A 22,279-nucleotide genomic window follows, 5' to 3' on the forward strand; every position below is an offset into this window, starting at 1 on the left:
GCCGGGGGCGGGAGCGCAGGCAGGTGCTGGCAGGCGGCCAGCAACAAAAATGGCCGCCCGGCACTTCGCCTTTAAATAGCGCCGCCCCGGCCGCAGGTTGGCCCCCCTGACCCTGTCGGACATAGCGTCCGGCGGTAAGTCAGGGGGCGCTACCGAAGACCGCGGCCGGGGCGCTGCACACGGCAATGACATCATTGTTGGCGCCGCAGCGCCGCAGGGCGCGAACGGTTACCGCCGCCACTAACCTCCCGCTGAATTTCACGCCGCTAATGGGAGGCACAAAGCAACCGAATTTTTCCCCTGTAGGTTTTAAGGAGCGTCTTCAAGGAAGAGAGAGAAGTGGAGAGGTTTAGGGAGGGAATTCCAGAGCTTAGGGCCTCGGCAGCTGAAGGCACGGCCGCCAATGGTGGAGCGATTATAATCGGGGATGCTCAAGAGGGCAGAATTAGAGGAGCGCAGGTATCTCGGGGAGTTTAGGGTTGGAGGAGATTAGAGAGATAGGGAGGGGCAAGGCCATGGAGTGATTTGAAAACAAGGTTGAGAATTTTAAAATCGAGGCGCTGTTTAACTGGGAGCCAAAGTAGGTCAGCGAGCACAGGGGGTGATGGGTGAGCGGGAGCAGCGGCACTGTAAGGAGCTCAGTTAGTTCTTAGTCTATTAATTAAAGGCATGGCAGGGCAGCTCAGTCCCGTGGAGTGCACATCCTGTGCCATGTGGGAAGTCCTGGACGCTTCGCGTAGCCTAGACAACCACATGTGCAGGAAGTGTCACCAGCTACGGCAGCTCGAGATCCGTGTTTCAGAGCTTGAGCGGCAGCTGGAGTCACTGCGGTGCATCCGCGAGGCTGAGAACTTCGTGGATAGCACGTTTGTGGAGGTGGTCACCCCGCAGCTTAAGAGTGTGCAGGCAGAGAGGGAATAGGTGACCGCCAGACAGAAGAGGAGGGCCAGGCAGGTAGTGCAGGAGTCCCCGGAGTGCATCGCGCTCTCCAACCAGTATTCTGTTCTGAGTATTGGTGAGGGCGATGGTTCCTCTGGGGAGTATAGCCAGAGCCAAGTCTGTGACACCACAGGAGGCTCAGCTGTACGGTGGGGGCGGAGGATGATCGGGAAAGCAATACTGGTAGGGGATTCGATAGTTAGGGGAGCAGACAGGCGTTTCTGTGGCCACAGACGTGACTCTAGGATGGTATGTTGCCTCCCTGGTGCCAGGGTCAAGGATGTCACTGAGCGGCTGCAGAACATTGAGAGGGGAGGGTGAACAAGCCAGAGGTCATTGTCCATATCGGTACCAATGACATAGGTAGAAAGAGGGACGAGGTCCTGCAGGCAGATTTTAGGGAGCTAGGAAAGAGATTAAAAAGCAGGACCTCAAAGGTAGTAATCTCCGGATTACTCCCGGTGCCACGTGCCAGGAGGATAGAACAGATGAATATGTGGCTGGAGAGATGGTGCAGGAGGGAGGGCTTTAGATTCTGAGGCATTGGGACCGTTTCTGGGGAAGGTGGGACCTGTACAAGCCGGACGGGTTACACCTCAACAGAGCCGGGACCAATATTCTTGCGGGGAGGTTTGCTAGTGCTGTTGGGGAGGGTTTAAACTAGCTTGGCAGGGGGATGGGCACCAGCATATAGGAGTAGAAAAGAGGAATAAGGTGCATGAAAGAGTGAGTGTGTTGGATAGTACGAGAGAAAAAAGTACTAGAGGCAGTAGTAGTACCAGATTAGATAGGAGCAGACTAAGAAAGACTACAAAAAATTCAAAAATGGGTTTAGAATGCATGTATATAAACACACAAAGTGTGGTGAATAAGGTTGGTGAGCTACAAGCACAATTAGCCGTGTGGCAATATGATGTTGTGGCAATAACGGAAACATGGTTTAAAAACGGTGAGGACTGGGCAGTTAATATTCAAGGGTACAAGGTGTTCAGAAAAGATAGGGAAGGAAAAAAGGGAGGTGGGGTGGCAGTGCTGATGAAGGAAGACATTGTAGTGTTGGAAAGGGAGATGTTCTTGAGGGGACAAGGACAGAATCCATTTGGTTAGAGTTGAGGAGCAAAAAGGGTCTGATCACACTATTGGGGGTATTCTATAGGCCTCCAAATAGTGCGAGGGAGGTAGCGGAGTGAATCTGCAGGGGAATCGCAGAGATATGCAAGAGCTATAGAGTGGTGATATTGGGGGACTTTAATTACCCAAATATTGATTGACCAATTAAATACATACTTTGGTTCTGTCTTCACAAAGGAGGACAAAAATAACCTCCCAGAGATGTCGGGGAACATAGGGTCTAATGAGAGAGAGGAACTGAAAGAAATCAGTATTTGTAGGGAAATGGTGTTAGGGAAATTGATGGGGCTGAAGGTCAATAAATCCCCAGGGCCTGATAATCTACATCCTAGGGTACTTAAGGAAGTGGCCCTCGAAATAGTAGATGCATTGCTGGTCATCTTCCAAAATTATATAGACTCTGGAACAGTTCCCATGGATTGGAGGTGGTAGAGAGAAAACGGGGAATTATAGACCGGTAAGCCTGACATCGGCAGTGGGGAAAATGCTAGAGTCTATTATAAAAGACGTAATAGCAGAGCACTTGGAAAACAGTGACAGGATCGGACAAAGTCAACATGGCTTTACAAAAGGTAAATCGTGCTTGACTAATCTACTGGAATACCTGGGATGGCAGGAATGACGTATGAGGAGAGATTGGGTCGATTGGGCTTATATTCGCTGGAGTTTAGAAGAATGAGAGGGGATCTCATTGAAACTTATAAAATTCTGACAGGACTGGACAGACTAGATGCAGGAAGGACGTTCCCGATGGCGGGGGAGTCCAGAACCAGGGGTCACAGTCTAAGGATAAGGGGTAAGCCATTTAGGACAGAAATGAGGAGGAATTTCTTCACCCAGAGAGTGGTGAACCTGTGGAATTCTCTACCACACAAGACAGTTGAGGCCAATTCATTAAATATATCTTTAGAATGTGACCCCTGGTTCTGGACTCCCCCGCCATCGGGAACATCCTTCCCGATCAGCCATGATCTTACTGAATGGTGGAGCAGGCTTGAGGGGCCATATGGCCGACTCCTGGTCTTATTTCTTATCTTCTTAAGGACAGAAAACAGCGAGTTGTGGTAAATGGCTGTTTTTCAGACTGGAAGATGGTAGATAGTGGTGTTCCCCAAGGGTTAGTGCTGGGGCCACTATATATATATATATCTATTTATTTATTGTGGATATTGGAATACAAAGTAGAATTTCTAAATTTGCCGATGACACAAAACTTGGGGGTGTGGCAAACAGTGAGGATGACACCAATCGACTGCAACAGGACATAGAAAGGTTAGCAGAATGGGCAGACAAGTGGCAGATGGAATTTAATACAGAGAAGTGTGAGGTGATGCATTTTGGCAGAAAGAACAGGGAGAGGCAATATACACTTAATGGTACAGTTTTAAATAGTAGATGTATTGAGTACAAAAGTAGAGAAGTTATGTTGAACCTTTATAAAGCGCTGGTTAGGCCACAACTGGAGTATTGCGTCCAGTTCTGGTCACCACACTTTAGGAAGGATGTGAAGGCCCTTGAGAGGGTGCAGAGGAGATTTACCAGAATGGTTCCGGGGATGGGGGATCTTAGCTACAAGGACAGGTTGGAGAAGCTGGATTTGTTTTCATTAGAGCAAAGGAGGTTGAGGGGTGATTTGATCGAGGTGTACAAGATTATGACGGTTTGGATAGGCTAGACGGGGAAAGGCTGTTCCCACTAGTTGATGGTACAAGGACTAGGGGACACAGATTTAAGGTTTTGGGCAAGAGATACAGGGGGGATGTGAGGAAAAACTTTTTTACGCAGCGAGTGGGGAGGACCTGGAACTCGCTGCCGACGGAAGTGGTGGAAGCGGAGACACTCAATGTTTTCAAGGGGAGACTGGATAGGCACTTGAGGGAAATAAACTTGCAGGGCTACGGGGATAGAGCGGGGGAATGGGACTGACTGGATTGCTCTAGAGAGCCGGCACGGACTCGATGGGCTGAATGGCCTCCTTCTGTGCTGCTATGACTCTATGACTTGGTGCGAGTTAGGACACAGGCAGCTGAGTTTTGGATGACCTCAAGTTTACGTAGGGTAGAATGTGGGAAGCCAGCCAGGAGTGTGTTGGAATACTCAAGTCTAGAGGTAACAAAGGTAATAAATACGGTAACATCGGAATTATCGGGATCAATATACTGCGTGTGGCGACGGAGCTCCCCGTGTTAAGAACATAAGAAATAGGAGCAGGAGTCGGCCATTCGGCCCTTCGAGCCTGCTCCGCCATTCAATGAGATCATGGCTGATCTTCTGCCTCAACTCCATTCACCGGCCCTATTGCCATATCCCTCGATGCCCTTACTAGTCAGAAATCTATCGACTTCTGTTTTGAATATACCCAATGACTGAGCCTCCACAGCCCTCTGGGGTAGAGAATTCCAAAGATTCACCACCCTCTGTGTGAAGAAATTTCTCCTCCTCTCAGTCCTGAATGGCCGACCCTTTATCCTGAGGCTGTGGCCCCTGGTTCTAGACTCCCCAGCCAAGGGAAACATTCTCCCAGCATCCACCCTATCAAGCCCTGTAATAATTTTGTATGCTTCAATGAGATCCCCTCTCATTCTTCTGAATTCAAGAGAATACAGGCCTAGTTTACTCAATCTCTTCTCATACAAGTCCCCCCATCCCAGGAATCAATCTCGTGAACCTTCGTTGCACTCCCTCTATGGCAAGTATATCCTTCCTTAGGTAAGGAGACCAAAATTGTACACAGTACTCCAGGTGTGGTCTCACCAAGGCCCTATATAATTGGAGTAAGACTTCTTTACTCCTGTACTCAAATCCTCTTGTAATGAAGGCCAGCATACCATTTCCCTTCCTAATGGCTTGCTGCACCTGCACATTCACTTTCAGTGACTCATGTACAAGGACACCCAGGTCCCTTTGAGCATCTGCATTCCCCAATCTTTCACCATTTAGGAAATACTCTGCCTTTCTGTTTTTTCTACCAAAGTGGATAACTTCACATTTATCCACATTATATTCCATCTGCCATGTTCTCGCCCACTCACTGAGCCTGTCGAGATCCCCTTGAAGCCTCTTCGCATCTGACACTAGCTTTGTATCATCAGCAAATTTGGAAATGTTACATTTAGTCCCCTCATCCAAATCATTGATATAGATTGTGAATAGCTGGGTCCAAGCACCGATCCTTGCGGTACCCCACTAGTCACAGCCTGCCATCCTGAAAATACCCATTTATCCCTACTCTTTGTTTCCTGTCTGTTACCCAATTCTCAATCCATGCTGGTATATTACCCCCAATTCCATGTGTGTGTTGTGATGAGCCCGTGCTCCAGCCCCGAGCGTCTCACCTCCACATTGCTTCTTGTTGCATTCCCTCCTCTGATCCGGGGATCCGGGACATCCTGTCCCGCCGCTCTGGGGCCTCGGACTGTCACACTCTCGGACCCGGTGCTGGAACCCTCCTCCACATGGCTCTGAGCAGGGGGTCCATGAGCCCCACGGACTCCATGCTCCGTTTAACTGACAGGCGGGATGTGGGGAACACTCCAGCTCACCATTCACACACGTACTGAAAAAAGAGGCATGAGTCGGACTTAATGAGTAAGGCTGGCCGCGGAGTGAGGGGGAGGGACCAGTGGGGGGAGGGGCCGGTGTCCCAGGGGGAGGGGCCGGTGTCCCAGGGGGGAGGGGCCGGTGTCCCAGGGGGGAGGGGCCGGTGTCCCAGGGGGAGGGGCCGGTGTCCCAGGGGGGAGGGGCCGGTGTCCCAGGGGGGAGGGGCCAGTGTCCCAGGGGGGCGGGGCCCGTGTCCTATGAGACAGTCAATAGTTGGGACTGGAATATTGGAGCAGGATCTCACCAGTTGTCGCACTCAATCTGCCTGCTCTCTCCCGCCTCCGTATACGTCCAGTCCTCAACATCTGGATAAAGTCTCCAGCTGCTGTTCACACTCGTGCCTGGGAGCAAATGAATGAGAATTTTCAGAAATATTTATAAACACCAACACAAATCACAAATCCGTGTGTACAAGGTACATTCCCGAGCCCTGGGCACCAGCGTCCTATATACAGCTCAGCCAGCCGGAACGCCACACACAGCATGCTCCCAACTTCACTCCTTCACCATCAGAGAGTGTCCGAGCACAGGGACAAGCTCGCGTTCGTACCAGTCTGTGGCTAAACCCGCTTCCCTGCTCACTCACCACACGGTAAGGAAAGGGTTAATCTGACCAACTTGGAATCTGCTAGATTTTGTAGAATCATAGAATCATACAGCACAGGAGGCCGCCATTTGGCCCATCGTGCCTGTACCGGCTCTTTGAACGAGCTCTCCAATTAGTCCCACTCCCCTGCTCTTTCCCCAGAGCCCTGTGAATTTCTCCTTTTCAAGTATTTACCCAACTTCCTTTTGAAAGTTATTATTGAATCTGCTTCCATCGCCCTTTCAGGCAGCGCATTCCAGATCACAACAACTAACTGCTTGAAATTATTTTCCTCATGTCGCCTCTGGTTCTTTTAACAATGACCTAAAATCAGAGCCCTCTGGTTACCGAACCTCCTGCCACTGGAATAATCCTGAACATCTCAACTAAATCTCCCCTTAACCTTCGCTGCTCCAAGGGGAACAATTCCAGCTTCTCGAGTCTGAAGTAACTCCACACCCTCATCCCTGATACCATTCTAGTAAATCCCTCATCCCCATTACAATTCCAGTAAATCCTTCATCCCTGAAACCATTCCAGTAAATCCCTCATCCCCGTTACCATTCCAGTAAATCCCTCATCCCCGTTGCCATTCCAGTAAATCCCTCATCCCTGATACCATTCCAGTAAATCCCTCATCCCCGTTACCATTCTAGTAAATCCTTCATCCCTGAAACCATAATGAAAGGATTTGATAGGGTAGATGTGCGAGTTCCACATCCTAACCACTCTCTGGGTAAAGACAATTTTCCTGAATTGATGGCACATGTTCTGACTGTAGTCATGAATACAAGTTTGCAGATGACACAAAACTTGGCAACGTAGTAAACTGTGAAGAGTTATAGAGGCACAGAAGAAACTTAGAAACATAGAAGACAGGAGCAGGAGTAGGCCATTCGGCCCCTCGAGCCTGCTCCGCCATTCAATGAGATCATGGCTGATCATCCAAGTTCAGTACCCTGTCCCTGCCTTCTCCCCATATCCCTTGATCCCTTTAGCCCTAAGAAATATATCTAACTCCTTCTTGAATATATTTAATGAATTGGCCTCAACTGCCTTCTGTGATAGAGAATTCCACAGGTTCACCACTCTCTGGGTGAAGAAATTCCTCCTCATCTCTGTCCTAAATGGCTTACCCCTTATCCTTAGACTGTGACCCCTGGTTCTGGACTCCCCGGCCATCGGGAACATCCTTCCTGCATCTAGTCTGTCTAGTCCTGTTAGAATTTTATACATTTCAATGAGATCCCCTCTCATTCTTTGAAACTCCAGCGAGTATAAGCCCAATCGACCCAATGTCTCCTCATACGTCATTCCTGCCATCCCAGGTATCAGTCTGGTGAATCTTTGCTGCACTCCCTCCATGGCAAGAACATCCTTCCTCAAATAAGGTGACCAAAACTGCACACAATACTCAAGGTGTGGTCTCACCAAGGCCCTGTACAACTGCAGCAAGACATCCTTGTTCTTGTACTCGAACCCTCTCGCTACGAAGGCCAACATACCATTTGCCTTCTTAACCGCCTGCTGCACCTGCATGCTTACCTTCAGCGACTGGTGCACAAGGACACCCAGGTCTCGTTGCACTTCCCCTTCTCCCAATCTATTGCTGTTAAGATAATAATAATCTGCCTTCCTGTTTTTGCCACCAAAGTGGAGGCCATTTGGCCCATCGAGTCCGTGCCGGCTCTCTGTAGAGCAATCCAGTCAGTCCCATTCCCCCGCTCTATCCCCGTAGCCCTGTCTTATGTTCTTATCAGGTTGGGCCTATACTCATTGGAGTTTAGAAGAATGAGAGGGTATCTTATTGAAACATTAGATTCTGAAGGGGCTCGACAGGGTAGATGCAGAGAGAATGTTCCCCCTCGTGGGGGAATCTAGAACTAGAGGGTATAATTTCAGAATAAGGGGTCGCCCTTTTAAAACAGAAATGAGGAGGAGCTTCTTCTCCCAGAGGGTCGTGAATCTGTGGAATTCTCTTCCCCAGAGAGCTGTGGAGGCGGAGTCATTGAGTATATTTAAGGTGGGGATAGACAGATTTTTGAACGATAAGGGAGTCGAGGGTTATGGGGAGCGGGCAGGGAAGTGGAGTTGAGGCCAAGATCAGATCAGCCATGATCTTATTGAATGGCGGAGCAGGCTCGAGGGGCCGAATGGCCGTCTCCTGCTCCTACTTCTTATGGCCTTATGTACAAGTTTATTTCCCTCAAGTGCCTATCCAGTCTCCCCGAGTGTCTCCGCTTCCACCACTTCTGCCGGCAGCGAGTTCCAGGTCCTCACCACTTGCTGCATAAAAAAGTTTTCCCTCACATCCCCCCTGTATCTCTTGCCCAAAACCTTAAATCTGTGTCCCCTAGTCCTTGTACCATCAACTAGTGGGAACAGCCTTTCACCGTCTAGCCTATCCAAACCCGTCATAATCTTGTACACCTCGATCAAATCACCCCTCAACCTCCTTTGCTGTAATGAAAACAAATCCTAACATCAGTAGTAGGGAAAATGCTAGAGTCGATTATAAAGGATGTGATAACAGGACACTTAGAAAATATCAACGGGATTACAGAAAGTCAACATGGATTTGTGAAAAGGAAATCGTGTTTGACAAATCTACTGGAGTTGTTTGAGGATGTAACTGGTAGAATAGATAAGGGAGAACCAGTAGATGTGGTGTATTTGGATTTTCAGAAGGCCTTTGATAAAGTCCCACACAAGAGGTTAGTGTGCAAAATGAAAGCACATGGGATTGGGAATAATATACTGGCATGGATTGAAAATTGGTTAACAGACAGGAAACAGAGAGTAGGAATAAATGGGTCTTTTTCGGGGTGGCAGGCGGTGACTAGTGGGGTACCGCAGGGATCAGTGCTTGGGCCCCAGCTATTCACAATATATATCAATGATTTGGATGAGGGAACCAAATGTAATATTTCCAAGTTTGCCGACGACACGAAACTAGGTGGGATTGTGAGTTGTGAGGAGGATGCAAAGAGGCTTCAAGGCGATTTAGACAAGTTGAGTGAGTGGGCAAATACATGGCAGATGCAGTATAACGTGGATAAATGTGAAGTTATCCACTTCGGTAGGAAAAACAGAAAGGCAGAGTATTATTTAAATGGTGATAGTTTGGGAAATGTTGATGTACAAAGGGACCTGGGTGTCCTTGTCACCAGTCACTGAAAGCAAACATGCAGGTGCAGCAAGCAGTTAGGAAGGCAAATGGTATGTTGGCCTTCATTGCAAGAGGATTTGAGTACAGGAGCAAGGATGTCTTACTACAGTTGTACAGGGCCTTGGTGAGACCACACCTGGAGTACTGTGTGCAGTTTTGGTCTCCTTACCTAAGAAAGGATACACTTGCCCTAGAGGGAGTGCAGCGAAGGTTCACCAGACTGATTCCTGGGATGGCAGGACTGTCATATGAGGAGAGATTGGGTCGACTAGGCCTGTATTCACTAGAGTTTAGAAAAATGAGAAAGGACCTCATTGAAACGGATAACATTCTGACAGGGCTAGACAGACTGGATGCAGGGAGGATATTTCCCCTCGCTGGGGGGATCGAGAACGAGGGGTCACAGTCTCAGGATACGGGGTAGGACATTTAGGACTGATATGAGAAGAAATTTCTTCACTCAGAGGGTGGTGAACCTATGGAATTCTCTACCACAGAAGGCTGCGGAGGCCAAGTCACTGAATATATTTAAGAAGGAGATAGATAGATTTATAGACACAAAAGGCATCAAGGGGTATGGGGAGAGAGCGGGAATATGGTACTGAGGAGAGAGCGGGAATATGGTACTGAGATAGAGGATCAGCCATGATCATACTGAATAAGAACATAAGACTAGGAGCAGGAGTAGGCCATTCGGCCCTTCAAGCCTGCTCCGCCATTCAATGAGATCATGGGTGATCTTCTGTCTCAACTCCATTCACCGGCCCTATCGACATATCCCTTGATGCCCTTACTAGTCAGAAATCTATCGACTTCTGTTTTGAATATACCCAATGACTGAGCCTCCACAGCCCTCTGGGGTAGAGAATTCCAAAGATTCACCACCCTCTGTGTGAAGAAATTTCTTCTCATCTCAGTCCTGAATGGCCTACCCTTTATCCTGAGCATGTGGCCCCTGGTTCTAGACTCCCCAGCCAAGGGAAACATTCTCCCAGCATCCACCCTATTGAGCCCTGTAATAATTTTCTATGCTTCAATGAGATCCCCTCTCATTCTTCTGAATTCAAGAGAATACAGGCCTTGTTTACTCAATCTCTTTTCATACGACAGTTCCGCCATCCCAGGAATCAATCTCGTGAACCTTCGTTGCACTCCCTCTATGGCAAGTATATCCTTCCTTAGGTAAGGAGACCAAAATTGTACACAGTACTCCAGGTGTGGTCTCACCAAGGCCCTATATAATTGGAGTAAGACTTTTTTACTCCTGTACTCAAATCCTCTTGTAATGAAGGCCAGCATACCATTTGCCTTCCTAATGACTTGCTGCACCTGCACATTCACTTTCAGTGACTCATGTACAAGGACACCCAGGTCCCTTTGAGCATCTGCATTCCCCAATCTTTCACCATTTAGGAAATACTCTGCCTTTCTGTTTTTTCTACCAAAGTGGATAACTTCACATTTATCCACATTATATTCCATCTGCCATGTTCTCACCCACTCACTGAGCCTGTCAAGGTCCCCTTGAAGCCTCTTCACATCCTATTCACAACTGACACTGCCACCTAGCTTTGTGTCATCAGCAAATTTGGAAATGTTACATTTAGTCCCCTCATCCACATCATTGATATAGATTGTGAATAGCTGGGGCCCAAGCACCGATCCTTGCGGTATCCCACTAGTCACAGCCTGCCATCCTGAAAAAGACCGTTTATCCCTACTGGATGGCGGAGCAGGCTCGAAGGGCCGAATCCTGCTCCTATGTTTCTATGTTAGCTCTAATGAAAACAAATCCAGCTTCTCCAACCTTCAGGGACCTGTGCACATTAACTCCCAGCTCCCTCTGTCCCTGCACACTCTTTAAAACTGTGCCATTAAGTGTATATTGCCTCTCCCTGTTCCTTCTGCCAAAATGCATCACCTCACACTTCTCTGTATTAAATTCCATCTGCCACTTGTCTGCCCATTCTGCTAGCCTTTCTATGTCCTGTTGCAGTCGATTGGTATCATCCTCACTGTTTGTCACACCCCCAAGTTTGGTGTCATCGGCAAATTTAGAAATTCTACTTTGTATTCCAATATCCAAGTCATTTATATATATCAAAAAAAGCAGTGGCCCCAGCACTGACCCTTGGGGGACACCACTGTCTACCATCCTCCAGTCTGAAAAACAGCCATTTACCACAACTCGCTGTTTTGTCCTTAAGCCAAGCTGCCACTGACCCACCTACTCCATAAGCCTCAATTTTGTTAACCAGCCTTCTACAGGAAACTTTGGTTTATCCGGAGGTTGTATGTCCGGAAACCGCGATCTACCGGCAGAAATCAGGAGCCGTTTTGTTAGGTTTTTTTTCTTCTCGTGGCTTTGTTTTCAACAGTCGGGCTCTGAAAAGTCTCTCTGAAGCTGTTGCTAAGCTACAGAGACGCTTCCAAGGTACGGGCCGACTGTTTACAAGCTGTTGCTAAGCAACAGTGTTTGTTGTCAGGTACGGAGATGAAAACCTCTGTATGCTTCAACATTAACTTTGTATGTCCGGCAGTTTTGATAGATCGGCAACAGCTCGGTCCCGTCGGTGCCGGATATAACAAAGTTTCCTGCATGTGATACTTTGTCAAACGCCGTTCTAAAATCCATGGAGACAACCTCCATTGCATTCCGTTCATCAATCTGCCCTGTTACTTCATCAAAAAATTCAATTAGATTAGTCAAACACGATCTGCCCTTCACAAATCCGTGTTGGCTCTCCTTGATTATTGTTTCTAAAACTTTACCCACCATTGATGTTAAACTGACCGGCCTGTAGTTACTAGGGTTGTCCTTACACCCTTTCTTCAACAATGCTGTCACATTTGCCACTTTCCAAACCTCAGCCACCTCTAGAGGAGTATAGAAAGTGCAGGGGGGTACTTAAAAAAGAAATTAGGAGAGCGAAGAGGGGGCATGAAAAAACACTGGTGGGCAAAATAAAGGAAAATCTCAAGGTGTTTTATTATAAGTATATTAAGGGCAAGAGGATAACCAGGGAAAGAGTAGGGCCCATTAGGGACCAAAGTGGCAATCTGTGTGTAGAGCCGGAAGATGTAGGTGAGGTTTTAAATGAATATTTTGCATCTGTGTTCACTATGGAGAAGGACGATGTAGGAATAGAAATCAGGCAGGAAGATTGTGATATACTTGAACAAATTAGTATTGAGAGGGAGGAGGTACAAGCGGTTTTAGCGGGCTTAAAAGTGGATAAATCCCCAGGCCCAGACGAGATGTATCCCAGCCTGGTCTGTGAGGCAAGGGAGGAGATTGCAGGGGCTGTGACACAAATTTTCAGAACCTCTCTGGCCACAGGGGAGGTGCCAGAGGACTGGACGACAGCTAACATAGTACCATTATTCAAGAAGGGTAGTAGGGATAAACCAGGGAATTACAGGCCAGTGAGCCTAACATCAGTGGTGGGGAAATTATTGGAAAAAATTCTGAGGGACAGAATTAGTCTCCACTTGGAGTGGCAAGGATTAATCAGGGATAGTCAGCATGGCTTTGTCAGGTGGAGATCATGTCTAACCAATTTGATTGAATTTTTCGAGGGGGTGACTAGGTGTGTGGATGAGGGTAGCGCAGTTGATATAGTCTACATGGACTTCAGTAAGGCTTTTGACAAAGTCCCACATGGGAGACTGGTCAAGAAGGTAAGAGCCTATGGGATCCAGGGCAATTTGGCACATTGGATCCAAAATTGGCTTAGTGGCAAGAGGCAGAGGGTGATGGTCGAAGGTTGTTTTTGTGACTGGAAGCCTGTGTCCAGTGGTGTACCGCAGGGATCGGTGCTGGGTCCCTTGCTGTTTGTAGTGTACATTATTGATTTAGATATGAATGTAGGAGTTATGATCAGTAAGTTCGCAGATGACACGAAAATTGGTGGAGTGGTAAATAGCGAGGAGGGAAGCCTCAGGCTACAGGACGATATGAACAGGTTGGTCAGATGGGCAGAACAGTGGCAAATGGAATTTAACCCTGAAAAGTGTGAGGTGATGCATTTTGGGAGGACTAACAAGGCAAAGGAATACACAATGAATGGTAGGACCCTAGGAAGGACAGAGGATCAGAGGGACCTTGGTGTGCATGTACATAGATCCCTGAAGGCAGCAGGACAGGTAGATAAGGTGGTTAAAAAGGCATATGGGATACTTGCCTTCATTAGCCGAGGCATAGGATATAAGAGCAGGGCGGTTATGATGGAGCTGTACAAAATGCTAGTTAGACCACAGCTGGAATACTGTGTGCAGTTCTGGTCGCCACACTATATAGGAAGGATGTGATTCCATTGGAGAGGGTGCAGAGGAGATTCACCAGGATGTTACCTGGGCTGGAGCGCTTCAGCTATGAAGAGAGACTGGACAGGCTGGAGTTGTTTTCTTTAGAGCAGGGAAGGCTGAGGGGGGACCTGATTGAGGTGTACAAAATTATGAGGGGCATAGATAGGGTAGATAGAAAGGAACTTTTCCCCTTAGTAGAGGGGTCTTTCTGTGTTGTATAACTCTATGACTCTCCGACTCCCCTGCATCTAGGGAAGATTGGAAAATTATGGCAAGCCCTTCCGCTAGCTCCTCCCCCAATTCCCTTGGCAATCTGGGATGCAAGCCACCTGGACCAGGTGACTTATCCACTCTAAGCATACCCAGCTTTTCTAGTACATCCGGTCTATCAATTTTCACCCCTTCCATTGCTTCTACCTTTTCCACTTCTACCGATATTTTGTCAGCATCCACCTCCTTAGTAAACACCGATACAAAGTACTCATTGAGTATTCTAGCCTTGCCCTGCGCCTCTAAGCATATATCACGGTGCATAAGGGCGGCACGGTGGCATAGTGGTTAGCACTGTTGCCTCACAGCGCCAGGGACCCGGGTTCAAATCCGGCCTCGGGTGACTGTCTGTGTGGAGTTTGCACATTCTCCCCGTGTTTGCGTGGGTTTCCTCCGGGTGCTCCGGTTTCCTCCCACAGTCCAAAGATGTGCGGGTTAGGTTGATTGGCCATGATAAAAAAAAAAAATTGGCCCTTAGTGTTAGGGGGGATTAAATACGTGGGGTTACGGGGATAGGGCTTGGGTGGGATGGCTGTCGGTGTAGGGACCGGGTGCTAGGGTTTGGATGATCAGCCATGATCTCGTTGAATGGCGGAGCAGGCTCGAAGGGCCGAATGGCCTACTCCTGCTCCTATCTTCTATGTTTCTATGTTTCTATCACCTTCTTTGTCTCTAATAGGCCCCACCCCACCTCTTACTACCCACTTACTGTTTACATGCCGGTAGAAGATTTTTGAGTTCCCTTTTATGTTACCCGCCATTCTACTCTCATATTCTCTCTTTGCCAATCTTACTTTCATTTTCACATCCCCTCTCAACTTATTGTATTTGGTCTGGCTCTCCCTTGAAGAATTCACCTGACATGCATCATACACCTTTTTTTTCCCTGGCTAGATCTCTTCGCATCCCATTGAAGTTAGCCCTATTCCAGCTTTGAAGTTCCACTCTAGATTGTTCCTTGCTCCTCTCCATTGCTAATCTAAATCTTATGATACGATGATCACTCGTACCCAAGTGTTCTCCCACAGACACTTGGTCGACCTGGCCCACCTCATTCCCCAGCATCAGATCCAGCAATGCCTCCTTCCTAGTTGGGCCAAGAACATGCTGGCCAAGGCAGTTCTCCTGAACACATTTCAGAAATTCCTTCCCCTCCTTTCCCTTGACCCTAGCATTATCCCAATCGATATTTGGGTAATTAAAGTCTCCCAATATCACCACTCTATAGCTCTTGCATATCTCTGGTGATTTCCCTGCAGATTTGCTCCTCTACCTCCCTCTCACTATTTGGAGGCCTGTAGAATACCCCCAATAGCATGATCAGACCCTTTTTGCTCCTCAACTCTAACCAAATGGATTCTGTCCTTGTCCCCTCAAGAACATCCTCCCTTTCCAACACTACAATGTCATTCTTAATCAGCACTGCCACCCCACCTCCCTTTTTTCCTTCCCTATCTTTTCTGAACACCTTGTACCCTTGAATATTAAGTGCCCAGTCCTCACCGTTTTTAAACCATGTTTCCGTTAATGCCACAACATCATATTGCCACACAGCTAATTGTGCTTGTTGCTCACCAACAGGAGGATTGTAGAAGACTTCAGGAGGACATAGACAGTCTGGTGATATGGGCAGACACATGGCAGATGCAATTTAATGTGGATAAGTGTGAAGTGATGCACTTTGGGAGTAATAACATTGAGAGACAGTATAAGCTAGGTGAGTTCTGACGAAGTGCATCAGCGGCGGCGGCGGGAGGAATCTCGGAGCGACGGAGCAACTATAAAAGGCCCCAGAGGCTCAGGTAGGCCTCAGTGCATCAGTGGCGGCAGCGGGAGGAGTCTCGGAGCAACTATAAAAGGCCCCAGAGGCTCAGGGAGGCCTCACCAATCTCCAATCTCAGGGAAGGAGAGAAGTAAAAAGTAATCGAAGTGTGACGTCACCACAAAACAGGTAAGTGATTGGTTGGAGTATTTCTCTCTTTTTAAAACTTTAACTCTGTGGTTTATAGTTTTTAAGGTCTCTGTGGTATAGCGGGGACAGTTTGTAAACCAGGGCCCTTAATTATATCATTTAATTGTCGTGAAATTGGTGGGATTCATTTGTTTAATTTAATTGCAATTAATTAAAGGGTAAGTCATGTCAGGACAGCCCAGCCCCGTGTTATGCTCCACCTGCGCTATGTGGGAAATCAGGGACGCTGCCAGTGTCCCTGACGACCATGTGTGCCAGAAATGTATCTAGCTGCAGCTACTAGCAGACCGCATTGAGGCGCTGGAGCTGCGGATGGATGAGTTTTGGAGCATTCGCAATGCTGCGAGGGTCGTTGATAACACGTTTAGTGAGTTGGTCACACCGCAGGTAAGGGCTGCATAGGCAGAAGAGAAATGGGTGACCATCAGGCGGAGCAGTAGAAGCAGGCAGGTAGTGCAGGGGACCCCTGTGGCCATCCCCCTCTCAAACAGGTATGCCGATTTGGATACTGTTGAGGGGGATGACTTACATGGGGAAGGCAGCAGCAGCCAACTTCCTGGCACCGGGGTGATTCTGCTGCTCAGGAAGGGAGGAAAAAGAGTGGGAGAGCAATAGTGGTAGGGGATTCTATCGTAAGGGGAACAGATAGGCATTTCTGTGGCCGTAGATGTGACTCCAGGATGGTTTGTTGCCTCCCTGGTGCCAGGGTCAAGGATGTCACTGAAAGGCTGCAGGGCATTCTGAAGGGGGAGGGTGAACAGTCGGAGGTCGTGGTTCACATTGGGACCAACGACATGGGTAGGAAGAGGGATGAGGTCCTGCAGCAAGAATTTAGGGAGCAAGGTAGCAGATTAAAGAGCAGGACCTCAAAGGTTGTAATCTCTGGATTACTCCCAGTGCCACGTGCTAGTGAGTATAGGAATAGAAGGATAGAGCAGATGAATGCGTGGCTAAAGAGTTGGTGCAGGAGGGAGGGTTTTAGTTTCCTGGATCACTGGGTCTGCTTCTGGGGAAGGTGGGACTTGTACAAGTCTGCACCTGAACCAGAACGGGACAAATATCCTTGCGGGGAAGTTTGCTAGTACTGTTGGGGGGGGGGTTTAAACTAACTTGGCAGGGGGATGGGATACAGAGTGGAGCTATAATAGGGGGTGATGTACAGCCAAATATAGAGGAAAAAACAAGTCAGCCTGGAAGGCAGAGCAAATATGTAACGGCACAAGGGAGTAGGGCAAGGCTGGATGGCACTTATTTTAATGCAAGGAGTCTTGCGAATAAGGTGGATGAATTGAAGGTGTTGATGGACACATGGGAGTATGATATTATTGCTATCACGGAGACATGGTTGAGGGAGGGGCAAGACTGGCAGCTCAATATTCTGGGGTATAGAATCTTCAGGCGAGACGGGGGGGGAGGTAAAAGAGGAGGGGGTGTCGCAATATTAATTAAGGAGTCAATTACGGCCGTAAGGGGGGATGATATATTAACAGGTTCCTCTAATGAAGCCATATGGGTAGAACTTAAAAACAAAAAGGGGACAAGCACTTTGCTGGGAGTGTACTATAGGCCCCCAAACAGTCAGGGGGAGATAGAGGAACAGATATGTAGGCAATCTCAGAGAAGTGTGCAAATAATAGGGTAATAATAGTGGGGGATTTCAACTTCCCCAATATTAACTGGGATAGTCAAAGTGTGAAAGGCTTAGAGGGTGCAGAATTCTTAAAGTGCATCCAGGAGAGCTTTTTGAGCCAGCATGTAGAAAGTCCTACAAGAGAGGGGGCAGTACTGGACCTAATTCTAGGGAATGTGGCCGGGCAAGTGGTAGAAGTGTTAGTAGGTGAGCATTTTGGTGACAGTGACCATAATTCGGTGAGATTTAAGGTAGTCATGGAAAAGGACAGAGATGGACCGGAAATAAAGGTTCTAAATTGGGGGAAGGTCGATTTTAATATGATAAGGCAGGATCTGGCCAAAGTGGACTGGGATCAGCTACTTGTAGGAAAATCCACATCGGAGCAATGGGAGTCTTTCAGAAAGGAAATTGAGAGAGTACAATGGCAACATGTTCCCGTAAAGGTCAAGGGTGGGACCAACAAGCCCAGGGAACCTTCGATGTCAAGGGATATACGAGAATGGATTAGGAAAAAAAGGGAGGCTTTTGGCAGATACAAAAGGCTAAAGACAGAGGAAGCCCTAGAGGAGTATAAAAAGTGCAGGGGATACTTAAAAAATAAATTAGGAGAGCGAGGAGGGGCCATGAAATAACACTGGCGAGCAAAATAAAGGAAAATCCTAAGGTGTTTTATAAGTATATTAAGGGCAAGAGGATAACTAGGGAAAGAGTAGGGCCCATTAGGGACCAAAGTGGCAACATGTGTGTGGAGCCAGAAGATGTAGGTGGGGTTTTAAATGAATTTTTTGCATCTTGTGTTCACTAAGGAGAAGGACGATGTAGACATAGAAATCGGGCAGGGGGACTGTGATATACTTGAACATATTAGCATCGAGAGGGAGGAGGTACTGGCGGTTTTAGCAGGCTTAAAAGTGGATAAATCTCCAGGCCCGGACGAGATGTATCCCAGGCTGCTGTGTGAGGCAAAGGAGGAGATTGCAGGGGCTCTGACACAAATTTTCAGAACCTCTCTGGCCACAGGGGATGTGCCAGAGGACTGGAGAACAGCTAACGTAGTACCATTATTCAAGAAGGGTAGTAGGGATAAACCAGGGAATTACAGGCCAGTGAGCCTAACATCAGTGGTAGGGAAATTATTGGAAAAAATTCTGAGGGACAGAATTAGTCTCCACTTGGAGAGGCAAGGTTTAATCAGGGATAGTCAGCATGGCTTTGTCAAGGGAAGATCATGTCTGACCAATTGATTGAATTTTTCGAGGGGGTGACTAGGTGTGTGGATGAGGGTAGTGCAGTGGATGTGGTATACATGGATTTCAGTAAGGCTTTTGATAAAGTCCCGCATAGGAGGCTGGTCAAGAAGGTAAGAGCCCATGTGATCCAGGGTGCCTTGGCACATTGGATCCAAAACTGGCTTAGTGGCAGAAGGCAGAGGGTGATGGTCGAAGGTTGTTTTTGTGACTGGAAGCCTGTGTCCAGTGGGGTACCGCAGGGATCGGTGCTGGGTCCCTTGCTGTTTGTGGTCTACATTAATGATTTGGATGTGAATGTAAAAGGTATGATCAGTAAGTTCGCAGATGACACGAAAATTGGTGGGGTGGTAAATAGCGAGGAGGGTAGCCTCAGTCTGCAGGACGATATAGATGGGTTGGTCAGATGGGCGAAACAGTGGCAAATGGAATTTAACCCTGAAAAGTGTGAGGCGATGCATTTTGGAGGGACTAACAAGGCAAGGGAATACACAATGAATGGTAGGACCCTAGGAAAGACAGAGGATCAGAGGGACCTTGGTGTGCATGTACATAGATCCCTGAAGGCAGCAGAACAGGTGGATAAGGTGGTTAAAAAGGCATATGGGATACTTGCCTTCATTAGCCGAGGCACAGAATATAAGAGCAGGGAGGTTATGATGGAGCTGTACAAAACGCTGGTTAGGCCACAGCTGGAATACTGTGTGCAGTTCTGGTCGCCACACTATAGGAAGGATATGATTGCTTTGGAGAGGGTGCAGAGGAGGTTCCCCAGGATGTTACCTAGGCTGGAGCGCTTCAGCTATGAAGAGAGACTGGACAGGCTGGGGTTGTTTTCCTTGGAGCGGAGAAGGCTGAGGGGGGACCTGATTGAGGTGTACAAAATGATGAGGGGCATAGATAGGGTAGATAGAAAGGAACTTTTCCCCTTTGTAGAGGGGTCAATAACAAGGGGGCATGTGATGGAATACTCTCCACTTGCCTGGATGAGTGCAGCTCCAACAACACTCAAGAAGCTCAACACCATTCAGGATAAAGCAGCCCGCTTGATTGGCACCCCATCCACCTTCAACATTCACTCCCTCCACCACCGACGCACTGTGGCTGCAGTGTGTACCATCTACAAGATGCACTGCAGCAACTCGCCAAGGCTCCTTCAACAGCACCTTCCAAACCCGTGACCTCTACCACTTAGAAGGACAAGGGCAGCAGACGCATGGGAACATCACCACCTACAAGTTCCCCTCCAAGCCACACACCATCCTGACTTGGACCTGTATCGCCATTCCTTCACTGTCGCTGGGCCAAAATCCTGGAACTCCGTTCCTAACAGCATTGTGGGTGTACCTACACCATATGGACTGCAGCGGTTCAAGAAGGCGGCTCACCACTATCTTCTCGAGGGCAATTAGGGATGGGCACTAAATGCAGGCCTAGCCAGCCAGCGACGCCCACATCCCATCAATGAATTAAAAAAAAATAGATTCAAGGTAAGGGGCAGGAAGTTTAGAGGGATTTGAGGAAAAACTTTTTCACCCAGAGGGTGGTTGGAATCTGGAACTCACTGCCTGAAAGGGTGGTAGAGGCAGGAACCCTCACAACATTCAAGAAGCATTTAGATGAGCACTTGAAATGCCAGAGCATACAAGGCTACGGACCAAATGCTGGAAAATGGGATTAGATTAGACAGGGCTTGATGGCCGGCGCGGACGCGATGGGCCGAAATGCCTCTTTCTGTGCTGTATAACTCTATGACTCTATGAAGGGTTATCGACCTGAAACATGAACTCTGTTTCTCTCCCCACAATACTGCCTGACCTGCTGAGTATTTCCAGCATTTTCTGTTTTTATTTAATCTAAATGGTCCTATCTTGAGGGGGGTGGGGTGAGATGCCAAGAACAAAGGGACCTGGGGGTGAATATTCACAAATCTTGAAGGTGGTAGGGCAAGTTGATAAGGCAGTTAAGAAAGTGTATGGAATACTTGGCTTTGTAAATAAGGGCTTTGAAGACAAAAACAAGGAAGTCCTGCTAAACCTTTACAAATCTCTGGTTAGACCTCAGCTGGAGTGTTGTGTACAATTGTGGGCACCACTTTAGGAAGGATGTCAAGGCCTTGGAGAGGGTACAGAGGAGGTTTACCAGGATGACACCAGGGGATGAGGGAGTTCAGTTATGTGGAGATATTGGAGAAGCTGAGATTGTTCTCCTTAGAGCAGAGAAGGCTAAGAGGAGATTTAATGGAGGTGTTCAAAAACTATGTGGGGCTTTGATCGAGCAAGTAGGGAGAAACTGTTTCCTCTGGCAGGAGGGTCGATAACGAGAGGTCATAGATTTACAATAATTGGTAAAAGAACTAGAGGGGAAATGAGGAGAAGTTTCTTCACTCAGAGGGTTGTTAAGATCGGGAACGCACTACCTGAAAGTGTGGTGGAATCAGATTCCATCGGAACTTTCAATAGTCAGTTGGACACGTACTTGAAGAGAACGAATTCACAGGGTTATGGGGAAAAGCTGGGCTGTGGAACTAAATTGGGCAGCTCCAAGAGCCGGCATCGGCACAATGGTCCAAATGGCCTCTTTCTGTGCTGTAAGATTCTGTGAGTCTCTGGCGTTGTGACCTTGTTGGGGTTGGGGGTTTGATGTAAAGTGACCTTCACTTACCTCGAGACTTACAGTGACACTCGCTCCGGAGAACACAAGACCCATTCTGCAGGAGCCGGCCAACTGGACAACCACAGGATGGCCGGCAATCGGGATCGGGATCGGTAACGTCATCATCCAGACAAAGCACATCCGGCGAGAGATCGTCACAGGATCGAGGACACGACCGGCCACAGGACAATAATACCTGGTCCCCGGCACAATCTGTGAACAAGAGTGACCGGTCACACGGATGGTTCAGACTGACCCCCACACTCCCCCACCCTGACTCCCACTTCACACTCCCCACAGCCCCCGGCACAATCTGTGAACAAGAGTAACCAGTGACACGGATGGTTCAGACTGACCCCCACACTCCCCCACCCTGACTCCCACTTCACACTCCCCACAGCCCCCGGCACAATCTGTGAACAAGAGTGACCGGTGACACGGATGGTTCAGACTGACCCCCACACTCCCCCACCCTGACTCCCACTTCACACTCCCCACAGCCCCCGGCACAATCTGTGAACAAGAGTGACCGGTCACACGGATGGTTCAGACTGACCCCCACACTCCCCCACCCTGACTCCCACTTCACACTCCCCACAGCCCCCGGCACAATCTGTGAACAAGAGTGACCGGTCACACGGATGGTTCAGACTGACCCCCACACTCCCCCACCCTGACTCCCACTTCACACTCCCCACAACCCCCGGCACAATCTGTGAACAAGAGTGACCGGTCACACGGATGGTTCAGACTGACCCCCACACTCCCC

General features: G+C 48.3%; 1 protein-coding gene and 1 long non-coding RNA gene across 2 annotated transcripts in view; both read right to left on the reverse strand.

Moving 5' to 3' along the window:
• Positions 1-22,279, reverse strand: part of sspo (SCO-spondin) — a 546,162-nt gene that overhangs the window by 151,165 nt on the left and 372,718 nt on the right. The window lies entirely within an intron of this gene.
• On the reverse strand, positions 5,411-21,711 carry LOC147114465 (uncharacterized). Its single transcript, XR_015078943.1, has 3 exons — positions 21,520-21,711; positions 5,915-6,011; positions 5,411-5,626 (listed from the first exon to the last, which is right to left on the reverse strand). It is a non-coding gene; the product is annotated as an uncharacterized LOC147114465 (long non-coding RNA).

The sequence above is a fragment of the Somniosus microcephalus genome, chromosome 7, assembly GCF_052327205.1.
Source record: "Somniosus microcephalus isolate GS21.2 chromosome 7, FLI_Smic_1.0, whole genome shotgun sequence".
Taxonomy (NCBI): Eukaryota; Metazoa; Chordata; class Chondrichthyes; order Squaliformes; family Somniosidae; genus Somniosus; species Somniosus microcephalus.